Source organism: Hibiscus syriacus, unplaced genomic scaffold, assembly GCF_006381635.1.
Source record: "Hibiscus syriacus cultivar Baekdansim isolate YM2019G1 unplaced genomic scaffold, ASM638163v2 tig00007204_pilon, whole genome shotgun sequence".
NCBI classification, from domain to species: Eukaryota; Viridiplantae; Streptophyta; class Magnoliopsida; order Malvales; family Malvaceae; genus Hibiscus; species Hibiscus syriacus.
The window spans coordinates 648198-663222 of record NW_024062129.1 but is presented as its reverse complement, the minus strand read 5'-3'; positions in this window follow the sequence as shown (position 1 = coordinate 663222).

The following is a 15025-nucleotide window of genomic DNA, read 5'->3' as shown; positions in this document are numbered from 1 at the left end:
AATATTCTAAATCTGATCTATAAGATTTAATGGGTCTAAGATGTCATGTTGGTCCACCAGAACGACCAAATGATTAAATTCTTTTAAAAACATCCATAACAAATAAAAATTGAAACATAAATATTTTAAAGACTGCTTATACAAAAATCAGAGCTCTGAATATGATGAAGTATAAAACACAATAAATCAAAATAAAAATAAATTATATAGATTAAAATACTAATAAAGTTCTACAAATACATATATCCACTGGAGTAAATAAGAAGCTGTACTCTAAAAAAGTAATACTAGAATTCCTTCGTTGATAATGCTCCTCTGAAATAATCACAACCTACTTAGGGTATTTGTTCGCCATTATTATGTATTAAAAATCATACTGTTATGTTCCAACTATGTTCATTAAATGAAAATTAAGCTCACCAAGTTGAACATGGAAACATAATTTAGTTTTGACACGGTTTGATTAGATCACAAATGATTCTTTTAATTGTATGGAATATTTTTATAAAACAATATTTTTTATAATTTTCTTAATTTATTGATAACATATAAACACACGACAGATGCAGCTGCTCAAACTTAAAATTTTTAAAAAAATAATTTTATATTTTATCAGTAATGTCACTTAATGAGTTAAGATCACAAGGTGTAACACCTCAATTTAGGGGCTAAATTTAAGAAATTATAAAGTGGTGAATTTAATTGGTATTTTTGGAAGAAATTGGGGATTAAATTGTAAAATCGTAAAGTTGATAGACATTTTTATAAAGTGTAGGAAATTCAGTGGCTAAACTATTAATTTAGCCAATTTTCTATAGTAGAGAATTATAAACTCTCTCCCGTCAGTTTCTAGAGACATTTTCCAATTTTCCCTACTCCAACAACCCTCTTTTCAACTCCGATCTACTCGTCGTCCGACCTCCGATCGACAAACCGAAACCACCATCGTGTTCGTTGTCGACCGAGAAACAAAACCCCTCAAACCTTTCGTCGTGAATCGTCGCCGTTCGTCGTTAATTTCAGTCCGAAGTATCATCGGTAATAACTCGATTTCAATTGGTTTTTCGTCGATTCACGATGATCCGGTAATCCGTTTACGACACCTCCCGCACCATCGTGTTCCTTGCATCGTTCCGAGTCCACCAGTGTTCTCCGTTTCTCCGTCGTCGCCGGCGCGTGGAGGGGTGAGACCATCAAAGTTTCTGACGTTTCAGAATCGAGCTCTCCGCCGTTCAAAATTGTGAACCGAGCTTTGTAAGTGCCCCAAAATCGCTTAAAATAATTTTTAAGAATTTTTTTAGGAATTTTCCGACACCGTATCACTGTTCACGCGCCCCACGCACCACCCCCGAGAGTGGGCATCGCCTGGTTGTAATTAATTTATGTTTGGGTGCTATTTGTGTAAAATTTGGGTGTTAGTTTCGTAAATATTTGTAGAATGTGGTTAATTTTGTAATTAATTTCTGTTAAGGTGATATATTTGTGTAAAATGGTCGAATTTTGACTGTTGACCATTAACCGGCGTTGACCACAGTTGACCAGAACTTTGACCAGCTTTAACCGGGCAGTAAACGACCTTTGACTTTGACTAAGTATACCTATCCTGACGTTTTCCAACGTTCTGAATCCGATTCCGCAATCCGTTTTTCGAAATTCAGACTCGAAGGTGTCGAAATTGCCACTCAAACCTGTTGACTTTGATTTTGACCGAAAATCCCAAATTTTCGAAAAGTCATATTTTATGCTTTCGACGTCCTGAATCTGAATCCGAATCCGAAGTCCGTTTCACCAAATTCAAACCTGGTAAGCTGTTTTTCACTGATTTATCATCCGATTCGATCTGTTTTTCAAAATTAGGCTTCGTTTTTTTTTATGTAATTTCTGTTGATATGGATCCGAGGAAATATTGGAAGTTGAATTAAATATCAAAGGCGTTCGAATGGAATTTATATGGTCGATCAGTATGGCACAGAAATCGAGGTAATACTTTATTATCTCTTTATGCTTTATGGAACATGTTGATATTAGTAAATGCATGAATAAGATAACGTTGATCACTTTTGTGGACTTGAATAATTTATACACTCGATATGAATGTGGTAGAAATTCTGTAACTGAATACGGATCGAATGACTAATATAAGAGATTGATGAATTGTTAGAATTAAATTACAAGTTTGTGATTGGTGATAAAGAAATTAGCCATGAATTTGTAACTTATATTTTATATCATCAAAGGTTAAATGTTAAAGGTACTTGGATGGAAAATTATGAGAATACTCCGGTAGGGTAAAATTGCAAAAATACCCTTATGTTGTAGGATGACAAGAATTGTCCCTAAAAGTTGGTTAATAACTCTGAAAAGACATATTGATCCGATATAATTACAGATGTGCATAAGAAATGCTAGTTTTGCTTGGAAAATTTGGATAACGGATTTTTAATGCCAAAAAGGGTTTGCGCAATATGCTAGAAGTTTGTTAAGGAATAATTTCAAGATCAGAGAATGTTCGGCGAAGAAATTGACCATAGGATCTTTAAATTATAATTATTTTCGTTAAGAGCTAATATCGAAATTATCTGGTTAGGAAATTACGAAAATGCCCTTGAGAGGTAAAATAGTCTGAATTGACCCTGAATGAGAAAGTACTTTGAGGATTTGTACTTAACTCGATTAAGTACGAATTTGATTGTTAAGATCCTGACTTAGTGCAGAAAATTCTTGATATTACGTTGGTAAAAATCTGAGAAGGCACTTGACCCGAAAATATCCGAGTTACGAGTAAATACCTGAAGAACAATTTATCGGGGTACTATTTTATCAGAATTGTTCGAAGGGACTGAAATAGATGATAAATTGGAATTAAATAATAAGACAGGATGAAAGAAAATGATTGAAATACATTGGAGATGTAGAATGACCAGAATACCCCTTTAGTGGAAATGACCCAAGATTATCACCAAGCTCAGGAATGATTGGATATCCTCGAGCTCTGAAATGAATGGAATAAAACTGAACACCAAAATTACCAAAATAACCTTATGGCCTAAACTAAGTAAATGTCTTGGATTAATTAAGGAATCCAAATAAGCATAGGTGTTGGACTACCTTTAAAAGTAATGTAACATAATTTAAGTGAGTAGATCAACCCTAAAGCTATATCAATACCTGGATGGCTTAGATATTACTTGAATGTGTGTTAGTCTTCTGAAGTTTGGCTCGATGATACATTTTGGAAGTATTCAGCTCAGCTCAACTCTAGATCGCATTAAGTACTAAGAATTGGACGTTTGTTCGACAAATCAACCACGAAGACCAAATTGAATAGAACAAAAGTACAACATGTATCTAAAATTCAGGAATGTTTGAATTACTCTGGAAAATCCTGAAGTAACTAGAATGAACATGATTTCTAAATAAACTAGGTAAACTCAATGACTGAGGATTTAATAAGTGATTTGGATAAGTCTAAAAACTCTGATGAGTTTACATAGTGTAGAATTACAATGGGTTATGAACAAAATAATCAAATACGCCAGCATTAAATGATATTATGGAAGCGTGGAAATGGAATAAAGACATTGAAAGATCTATTCATCGATGATTTCAAAAAAATGATATTTGGAAAAGAATTTGTGGTATTAAAGAGTAAATACCTTGGAAGAACAATGAATTAACCAATCGACAAGCATTAGTTCTGGGAACTATTCATCTAAGAGTTGTCCGATAATTCGATCAATCGACATAGAATGTAAATGTCCTGAACCTTTATTTCTTCCTTATCAGCTCAAATCACATTCTTAATAACTGATGATTCTGTCAGTTATTGAACTCTTCCAATAGTGATTCTGAATTCTGATATTCTATCTGTATACTGAAGATCCGTGTTCCTCTACTTATTAAGATTATCCAATATCTTTGAATACTATCCGTAAATTCTGGTACTTGACATGGATTCTGATCTGATATCTGACATGGATTCTAATCTGATACTTGACTTGGATTCTGATTTGATACTTGACCTGGATTTTGATATGATACTTGACGTGAATTATGATTTGATTTTTGATATATCCGTTTTACGGACGGAACATGTTTTATTTGGGGGGTAATGTTGGAGGAAGAATACCTGGAGGCTCCTCGGCTGTGTGCTCAGGGCCTTACTTACCGGCTCCTCGGCTGTGTGCTCAGGGCCTTACTGGACTTCACGGTGGGTGTATGGTTCTGGGGAACCTACACATTTTGGACATGACGGATGGGGGTATATATATATATATATGTTTTAAAAAGATCTGAAAAGTTACATGATTTTTGGGAACACACTAGATAACTTATTCTGATCTCCTGAACCTAGATATCTGAAATATTTCCATCTAAACTGAATATTATCTGTTACTACCTGAAATATCAATGGGACCTCAGCTCAACCTAAAAAATCTATAAATATCTGAACCAATAAGGAAATATATGTTTATCTGTATCTGCACGTTCTTCAGCATCATCTGGTAGTTCTGTATTACTGAGCTTTTCGAAGCTCCCTCTATTACTCACCATTGCACGTTAAAAGGATTGAACCAGTGCATCTATCGACATCAGTAAAGGAATTCTTCAAGCGTTGTTTACAGAATATGGTACATGTGATTAGGGGGCATGTAATTGTATTTTGTTTTATATACGAGTCTGAAAATCTATTTTATTTTTGAATACTAATAAATGATTTTATAAGTTTACGTTTTGATAAAAAGTTTTAATTTTTTTGCTATTTTTATAGTGGGTCGCTCCGGTAGCCCTAATGTGACACTCTAGATCGGATTGGGTTACCCGTATCGGTCTGAGGGGGTTACATTTAGTGGTATCAGAGCTTTGTTTTGAGTCAAAATTTTTAAGATAGACTGACCGGCTGAATGTCAAAATATGTCTGATCAATATATGCCCCTAGACTACAATCGTACCTCTATGAGCTGGAACTCCATGGCTGAGTCCCTATCTATAACGAGTAAACCGAAGTTTCTATCTGTTAAGGTTATATTTGTACAAAAAGGAATACCAGTAAGATCTGTCTAAACGCTGTGAAGTACCTCACGAGCCATGTGAGAGTTAATTATCTGAAAAATTCTAACCCGACTTCGAAAATGAAATTAGGGTATGCTACTGCTCTATGAGTCTATTCTCATAACAAAGACTGAATTGTTTACTCAAGGAAATTTTCATTCGGATTCTTTTATTAAAATAAGGAAAAGTTTTGATAAGAAAATATACTCAACAGGTTAAGGATTAGTGGAGGATCTGTATTTTTATAAGAGCTAAATGAAATGTATGAAAGAACTTATGGAAGTTTTGTATCTGCAATTATGTGACTTGAATGAATTTCGAGGACGAAATTCTTTTAAGGAGAGGAGAATTGTAACACCCCAATTTAGGGGTTAAATTTAAGAAATTATAAAGTGGTGAATTTAATTTGTATTTTTGGAAGAAATTGGGGATTAAATTATAAAATCGTAAAGTTGACAGACAGTTTTATGAAGTGTAGGAAATTCAATGGTTAAACTATTAATTTAGCAAATTTTCTATAGGAGAGAATTATAAACTCTCCCCCCCTCAATTTCCAGAGACATTTTTCAGTTTTCCCTTATCTAACAACCCTCCTTTCAACTCCGATCTACTCGCCGTCCGACCTCCGATCGACAAATCGAAACCACCATCGTGTTCGTTATCGACCGAGGAACAAAACCCCTCAAACCTTTCGTCATGAATCATTGCCATTCATCGTTAATTTTATTCAGAAGTATCATCGTTAATAACTCGATTTCAATTGGTTTTTCATCGATTCACGATGATCCGGTCATCCGTTTACGACACTTCTCGCACCATCATGATCCTTACATCGTTCCGAGTCCACCGGTGTTCTCCGTCAAAGTTTTCGACGTTTCGGAATTGAGCTCTCCACCATTCAAAATTGTGAACCGAGCTTTATAAGTGCCTCAAAATCGCTTAAAATAATTTTTAGGAATTTTTCCGAAAATTTTCTGACACCGTATCATTGTTCACGCACCCCACATGCCACCCCCGAGAGTGGGCACCATCTGGTTGTAATTAATTTCTGTTTGGGTGCTATTTGTGTAAAATTTGGGTGTTAGTTTAGTAAATATTTGCAGAAGGTGGCTAATTTTGTAATTAATTTATGTTAGGGTGATATTTGTGTAAAATAGTCGAATGTTGACTGTTGAGCTGCGTTGACCACAGTTGACCAGAACTTTGAACGGACATTAAACGACCTTTGACTTTGAGCGAGTATACCGATCCTGACGTTTTTCAACGTTCTGAATCCAATTCTGCAGTCCGTTTTTGAAATTTAGACTCGAAGGTCTCAAACTTTCCAGTCAAACCCGTTGACTTTAATTTTGACCGAAAATCCCAAATTTTCGAAAAGTCATATTTTATGCTTTCACGTCCTGAATCCGAATCTGAATACGAAGTTCGTTTCGCCAAATTCGAACCCGGTAAGCTGTTTTTCACTGATTTATCATCTGATTCGATCCGTTTTTCAAAATTAAGCTCTATTTTTTGATGTAATTTCTGTTAATATGGATCCGAGGAAATATTGTAAGTTGAATTAAAGATCAAAGGCGTTCGAATGGAATTTATAGGGTCGATCAGTATGACACAGAAATCGAGGTAATACTTTACTACCTTTTTATGCTTTATGGAACATGTTGATATTGGTAAATGCATGAATAAGATAACGTTGATCACTTTTTGTGGACTTGAATAATTTATACACTCGATATGAATGTGGTATAAATTATGTAACTGAATACGGATCTAATGACTAATATAAGATATTGATGAATTGCTAGAATTAAATTACAAGTTTGTGATTGGTGATAAAGAAATCAGCCCTGGATTTGTAACTTATATTTTATATCATCAAAGGTTAAATGTTAAAGGTACTTGGATGGAAAATTATGAGAATACTCCGGTAGGGTAAAATTACAAAAATACCCTTATATTGTAGGATGACAAGAATTGTCCCTAAAATTTGGTAAACAACTCTGAAAAGACATATTGATCCGATATAATTACAAATGTGCATAAGAAATGCTAGTTTTGCTTGGAAAATTTGGATAACTGATTTTTAATGCCAAAAAGGGTTTGTGCAATATGCTAGAAGTTTGTTAAGGAATAATTTCAAGATCAGAGAATGTTCGGCAAAGCAATTGACCATAGGATCTTTAAATTATAATTATTTTCGTTAAGAGCTAATATCGAAATTATCTGGTTAGAAAATTACGAAAATGCCCTTGAGAGGTAAAATAGTCTGAGTTGACCCTGAATGAGAAAGTACTTTGAAGATTTGTACTTAACTCGATTAAGTACGAATTTGATTGTTAAGATCCCGACTTAGTGCAGAAAATTCTTGATATTCCGTTGGTAAAAATCTGAGAAAGCACTTGACCCGAAAATATCCGAGTTACGAGTAAATACCTGAAGAACAATTTATCGGGGTGCTCTTTTATCATAATTGTTCGAAGGGACTGAAATAGATGATAAAATGGAATTAAATAATAAAACAGGATGAAAGAAAATGATTAAAATACATTGGATATGTAGAATAACCAGAATACCCCTGTAATGGAAATGACCCAAGATTATCACCAAGCTTAGGAATGATTAGATATCCCCGAGCTCTAAAATGAATGGAATAAAACTGAACACCAAAATTACCAAAATAACCTTATGGCCTAAACAAAGTAAATGTCTTGGATTAATTAAGGAATCCAAATAAGCATAGGTGTTGGACTACCTTTAAAAGTAATGTAACACAATTTAAGTGAGTAGATCAACCCTAAAGCTATGTCAATACCTGGATGGCATAGATATTACTTGAATGCGTGTTTGTCTTCTCAAGTTTGGCTCGATGAAATATTTTGGAAGTATTCAGCTCAGCTCAACTCTAGATCGCATTCAGTACTAAGAATTGGACATTTGTTCACTAATCAACCACGAAGACCAAATTGAATGTAACAGAAGTACAACATGTATCTAAAATTCAAGAACGTTTGAATTACTCTGGAAAATCCCGAAGTAACTGGAATGAACATGATTGCTAAATGAACTAGGTAACCTCAATGACTGAGGATTTAGTAAGTGATTTGGATAAGTCTGGAAACTTTGATGAGTTTACATAGTGTACAATTACAATGGGTTATGAACAAAATAATCAAATACTCCAGTATTACATGATATTGTGGAAGCGTGAAAATGAAATAAAGACATTGGAAGATATATTCAGCGATGATTTCAAAAAAAAATGATATTTGGACAAGAATTTGTGGTATTAAAGGGTAAATACTCTAGAAGAACAATGAATTAACCAATCAACAAGCATTAGTTCTGGGAACTATTCATCTATGATTTGTCCGATAATCCGATCAATCGACATAAAATGTAAATGTCCTGAACCTTCATTTCTTCCTTATCATCTCAAGTCACATTCTGAATAACTGATGATCATGTCAGTTATTGAACTCTTCCAATAGTGATTCTGAATTTCGATATTCTATCGGTATACTAAAGATCTGTGTTCCTCTACTTATTAAGATTATCCAATATCTTTGAATACTATCTGTAAATTCTGGTGTGTTCCCCACTCACATGAATATTTTACCTAATTTTTTATTTGATTTCTGATATGACACTTGACATGGATTCTGATCTGATATCTGACATGGATTCTGATCTGATACTTGACTTGGATTCTGATCTGATACTTGACCTAGATTTTGATATGATACTTGACGTGAATTATAATTTGATTTTTGGTATATCCGTTTACGGACGGAACATGTTTTATTTGGGTGGTAATGTTGGAGGAAGAATACCTGGAGGCTCCCCGGCTGTGTGCTCAGGGCCTTACTTATCGGCTCATCGGTTGTGTGCTCAGAGCCTTACTGAACTTGACGGTGGGTGTATGGTTCTGGGGAACCTACACATTTTGGACTTGACGAATGGGGGTATATATATATATGTTTTAAAAAGATCTGAAAAGTTAAATGATTTTTGGGAACACACTAGATAACCTATTCTGATATCCTGAACCTAGATATCTGAAATATTTCCATCTAAACTGAATATTATCTGTTACTACCTGAAATATCAATGGGACCTCAGCTCAACCTAAAAAAATCTATAGATATCTGAACCAATAAGGAAATATATGTTTATCTGTATCTCCACGTTCTTCAGCATCATCTGGTAGTTCTGTATTACTGAGCTTTCCAAAGCTCACTCTATTACTCACCATTGCAGGTTAAAAGGATTGAACCAGTACATCTATCAACATCAGTAAAGGAATTCTTCCGGCGTTGTTTACAGAGTATGATACATGTGATTATGTAACACCCCCAACCCGTATCCGACCCGGATACGAGTCCGAAGTGTCACATTGACTTTTCAAACCTTGACTCTTAAGAAAAATCCCGGGAAATTTAAAACTTTATTTAAAACAAAATACAGACTTTATCAGAGTGCTCGTACTTAATGACTTATTACATGCTAACACTTTATACATAACCAAATACATACTTTGTCAAATATTTCTGATCTGATCTTTTGGTAAGGAAAACTGACATGTCTTGCTCCGCATCACTCTTTACTCTTCTCGAAACCTACGTGTGAAACAATCACACGCTAAGTCGAAGACTTAGTGAGGCATAACAACTTATAATGCACTTTAAAACATATATCGATACATGCATGTTCTGTTCTATCATGTTATAGCAATTCCATGCATTTTTCATATCGTATAAAATCATATCAGATTAATTGCAGTAAATACATACATACACATAATTCATCATTAACAGTTTATCATATAATCACATACTTTTTCAATCAAACACTATACATACACAATATCATATCATTTCTATAGCATTTATCATACCACTAACTTATATTTGTTCATATCTCTGGATTAGCCCATGTACGTATGTGAGAACTATCGATATGTGAGTCTATAGAGGTTGTGCACTAATGCTGTCACCACAGCTCGTATAATTGCACCGAAGTGCCGCGTAGAATTGCACCGTAGTGCCATATAATAATGTCCATAAGGACCACATAGAATTCCTTAAGAATCATATACATATGCTAGGGATCAAGTATGTGTCTTTCAAGACTTCACACATGTTCCACAGAATATATATATATCCCGAAGGACTGCGTAGAATTGCACCGTAGTGCCATATAATAATGTCCATAAGGACCACATAGAATTCCTTAAGAATCATATACATATGCTAGGGATCATATATGTGTCTCACCAGACTTCACACATGTTCCAAAGAATATATATATATCCCGAAGGACCGCGTAGACCCTCGACTCTTGGCATGCCAACTATACCCCTAGCTCTCATGACACATAACATGGGCGTTATCATTTATTTCATTTCCATATTCACATAAACGTGTAATTCACTTTCACATATCACGTATCACATAGCTTCTTTTCATATTATCACATAGTCACGTAGTTCACTTACACGTAGATAATTTCCATATAATTCACATGTCACATATGTCATGTTTTCATATACTTTCTATCATTTCTCACCCAATCACCTTTATTCATGTAAACATACTTATCATATCTTGTTCACATAAGATCATATACTTCATATAATATATCGAAACACCTAGAACACTTTCACGTAGCTTATAGTCATAGGTCTTATCTCATAACATATACTTGTTTTCACACATATATATTTCATATCCATCTATATAAATATATATTCTCAAGATTTATCCTAATATAAATCATATAGCACTCTTATAATTCATATTCATATTCATCTAGGGCAGACTTATAAACACATCTCACTTCTATTATTTCTTTATATATATATATATATATAATCTAATCTGTTTACTTAATTCAATTTCATATAACTCCTATAATCTTCTCATATAACTTCATAAATTTCTATCATACAACCCATGTGTTATAGTTTTATTTAAACATATGAATCTTTCCCATCTAGCTTATCTTATATGTTCATCTTATCATTTATTTTCAAATCTCCTAGTTAGTGTACTATTCTCACTTCATCCTATAGATCCATATTATCCAGCTTATTTCACTTATCATATAATAATAATTATATTTTACTATGATCACATAGTTTATATCTCATATAATTCATAACCTTTCTTATGTAATCACTTATACTTTCTCACCTAACACATAAAAGAACATATCAATCCATATAATCAAGCATACATACATACATACATGCATATTCAATTCATGCCTTTAATCATGCATTCATGTGTAACACTTCAGGAAATAGACTCATCGCAAGTCTTATTCCCATCGCACATCATATACTATTGAATATGCACTCACCTGGGCCTCGTTGTTTGAATCAATCCTAATCCTTAGTTTGTTCTGGAACAAGCTTTCATTCTATATCTACATAATAATACATTAATACTTATCAGTATACTGATTGATATATTCGAAACTATCACTCCTTAGTCTCAAAGAAAAGCCAATTTCATCTTTTAATGAAGGTATGCATCGATGCACTACACCATGCATCGATGTATAAATCCTATTCGATGTTTGTATTTAATGGGGATGCATCGATGCACTCCTTATGCATCGATGCATAAATCCTATTCGATGTTTTCTATTTAAATTCATGCATCGATGCACTGCATGTGCATCGATGCACCTTAAACAATTTCTGGTATTTATTATCGATGCATCGGTGCACAATGAATGTGCATCGATGCACATTGCCCAGAACTGACATTTTAGCACGTAAATCATCAACTCTTCCCTTAATTCTTCTATTCTAAGCCCCTATTTTGACATTAAACTCAATTACCATTACTTGAACCAACTTATATCCATGTAAATCATCTTTAACATCAAAATCCTATCTTCTTTATGAGATTCAAGAATTATACCAAATTTTCTATATGTTCTAAATCCAATTCTATCACTCCAAATCTCTTAATTTAACCATTGACAAGTCAAATTTAACTTCCAATTTAAGAAATGAACTCTACTTCAAGATTTCACTTTTCTACTTCCTTTCTTTAATTCTTCATCTACTCCTCATCTTATAGTTTTAAGATAATCTAAGCTTTCCTTAAGCTTAGTTATTATCTAAGGATCAATAAGCAACCTTAAATTTATCAAGAATTTGATCCACAAGAAAACTCACCTTTAGCTTGGCTCTCCCACGTATGAAGAAGAAGAAAGGAGAAGAGAACTCTGGATGTTTCTCATTTCCCACGTTTATATTACATTTTAAAAGAAAGATAAAAATCTTTCTGATCAAATGACCATTTAACCCTTAGCTTCTTTTAATAATTACAAAATAACCTTCTTCATATATATTCAATAATCATTGAACTATTTCATTCTTATACTTTAGTCACCAAATTCTGAAACTTTACAATTTGGTCACTAACCCGGTATTGAGGATGTTACAAATCTCCCCTTCTTTTAAGAAAATTCGTCCCCGAATTTTCAATGCACATCTTAATAAGAACATATCTTCTAATGTTCTTATGTTGCTTCCCTGACTTATTCTTTCTTGTCATCAACAGAAACTTACTTTTTAATCCTTTAGTTTTCCGACTATCTTTTTCGTTTATACATTCATCCTCTGTTGCTTATCATATAAACAATAACCAGTAATACCAATCCATTGTTGTCTTTTCTCTCATTCGACTATGCATTTTTCCTTTGACCTTTCTAAAATTCCATATAATGTCACTCATCACGTTGACAATACATCCATCTCATCACTCTATATCATAAATCCATCTATTTCTTCATAACTCTTTAATTACCTTATAACCATACCAAACTTGTATTTCGTCATCATTTGACCAAAACATATACTTTAAGGAGTCAAACAATATTTTCACATCACCTTGCACACTTGTCTTATTTCTATATCAAAATTGTCCTCTGTACTCCCATATTTATCGTATCTGATCCTTTAAATCAATCCCTTTCATTTCTTTATTCCTTCTTCCTTATACATAAATCATATATTTTCTTTCATATTCACATACTCTTGTCTTATCACTTATACTCATCTTTATGTACCAATCTTCATTGCATCCTCATTACTCTAATAACCCATTTCTTATACATAACTTCATTCTTTATCATTTCTTATACTTGTATTTTCCTTCCTGAAGGTTCCATGCAAATACTTATCTCTGTTTATACATCATAGCTATCTGCTCAGAATATACAACCATATTCAAATTCACATCATAATCAATTAACTCAACTCTATTTTTTCCTTCAATCTTATAACTCTATCACCTTTACTCTGACAGCTAGTCAATAACATATGTTCAATCTAGGGTACAAACCCTAATCAACCAAACACATACATCCTTTCAAATCGAAATTATCTTAAAATTCGCTTACTCAACTTATCAATTTCACCTCTATTCTCATACATCCTGAAATTTCTTTTGCTCAAACTCAACATTCTGACTTCCTGTGTCTTATAATCTAATCATCGATATACACATTCTCAAACTCTTCTTATCAATCCTTAGCTTTACTTAAATATACAAATTCTTACTTCCTTTTTCCTTTACTATACCACATTACTATGATCCAAATATACAACTATATCCAGATCCATTGCAGATCTTGTTATCATATTCTGACAATATCTTATAATCTTATAATTCCAGTACATTCCCATCGCATATTCTTGTTAGCCAACGCTAACTTTTCCGTCTTAACTGCAAACCCTTATCATATAAACGCTCTAGCTTATACACAATGTTATCCCTTCATTTCGAACTCATAAGCTCTGACTTATACATCTTATACGCTTGTCACTGATGCACTTATCCTTGAGTTCTTCTATACGTACTCATCACGTCATTAGATCTTTTTAACATTCTTATGGTAACACATGTTCACCATATTCTATCTTATCCACATAATAGCAAAACTACTCTGTATCATTTTTTTTCCGATTCCAAACGATGAAAACTTTCTATCATTATTCAGATATGATTTCAGCTTTCTGAAATCAACTTTTGATCTTACTAGGCATTTCCTGAGGTGTCCGCTCTTCATCCTGCCTGGCCAGGGCAGGTGAATAGCTATCATAATCAGGAATATCACCTTTTACTTACTTCGAAATTATCACGATCGGATTTCTATTGTATTAATTATTCTTATTCTATTAGCAAGACAACATATTCCTTACACTATCAGATCAGAAATTTTTCAATCTATGTTGGCATGTACACATTTTATGACACTTTGGACTTCGGTTTATGCCGAGAATGGGCTAAACCATAGCTCTGATACCATTAAATGTAACACCCCCAACCCGTATCCGACCCGGATACGAGTCCGAAGTGTCACATTGACTTTTCAAACCTTGACTCTTAAGAAAAATCCCGGGAAATTTAAAACTTTATTTAAAACAAAATACAGACTTTATCAGAGTGCTCGTACTTAATGACTTATTACATGCCAACACTTTATACATAACCAAATACATACTTTGTCAAATATTTCTGATCTGATCTTTTGGTAAGGAAAACTGACCTGTCTTGCTCCGCATCACTCTTTACTCTTCTCGAAACCTACGTGTGAAACAATCACACGCTAAGTCGAAGACTTAGTGAGGCATAACAACTTATAATGCACTTTAAAACATATATCGATACATGCATGTTCTGTTCTATCATGTTATAGCAATTCCATGCATTTTTCATATCGTATAAAATCATATCAGATTAATTGCAGTAAATACATACATACACATAATTCATCATTAACAGTTTATCATATAATCACATACTTTTTCAATCAAACACTATACACACACAATATCATATCATTTCTATAGCATTTATCATACCACTATATTTGTTCAGATCTCTGGATTAGCCCATGTACGTATGTGAGAACTATCGATATGTGAGTCTATAGAGGTTGTGCACTAATGCTG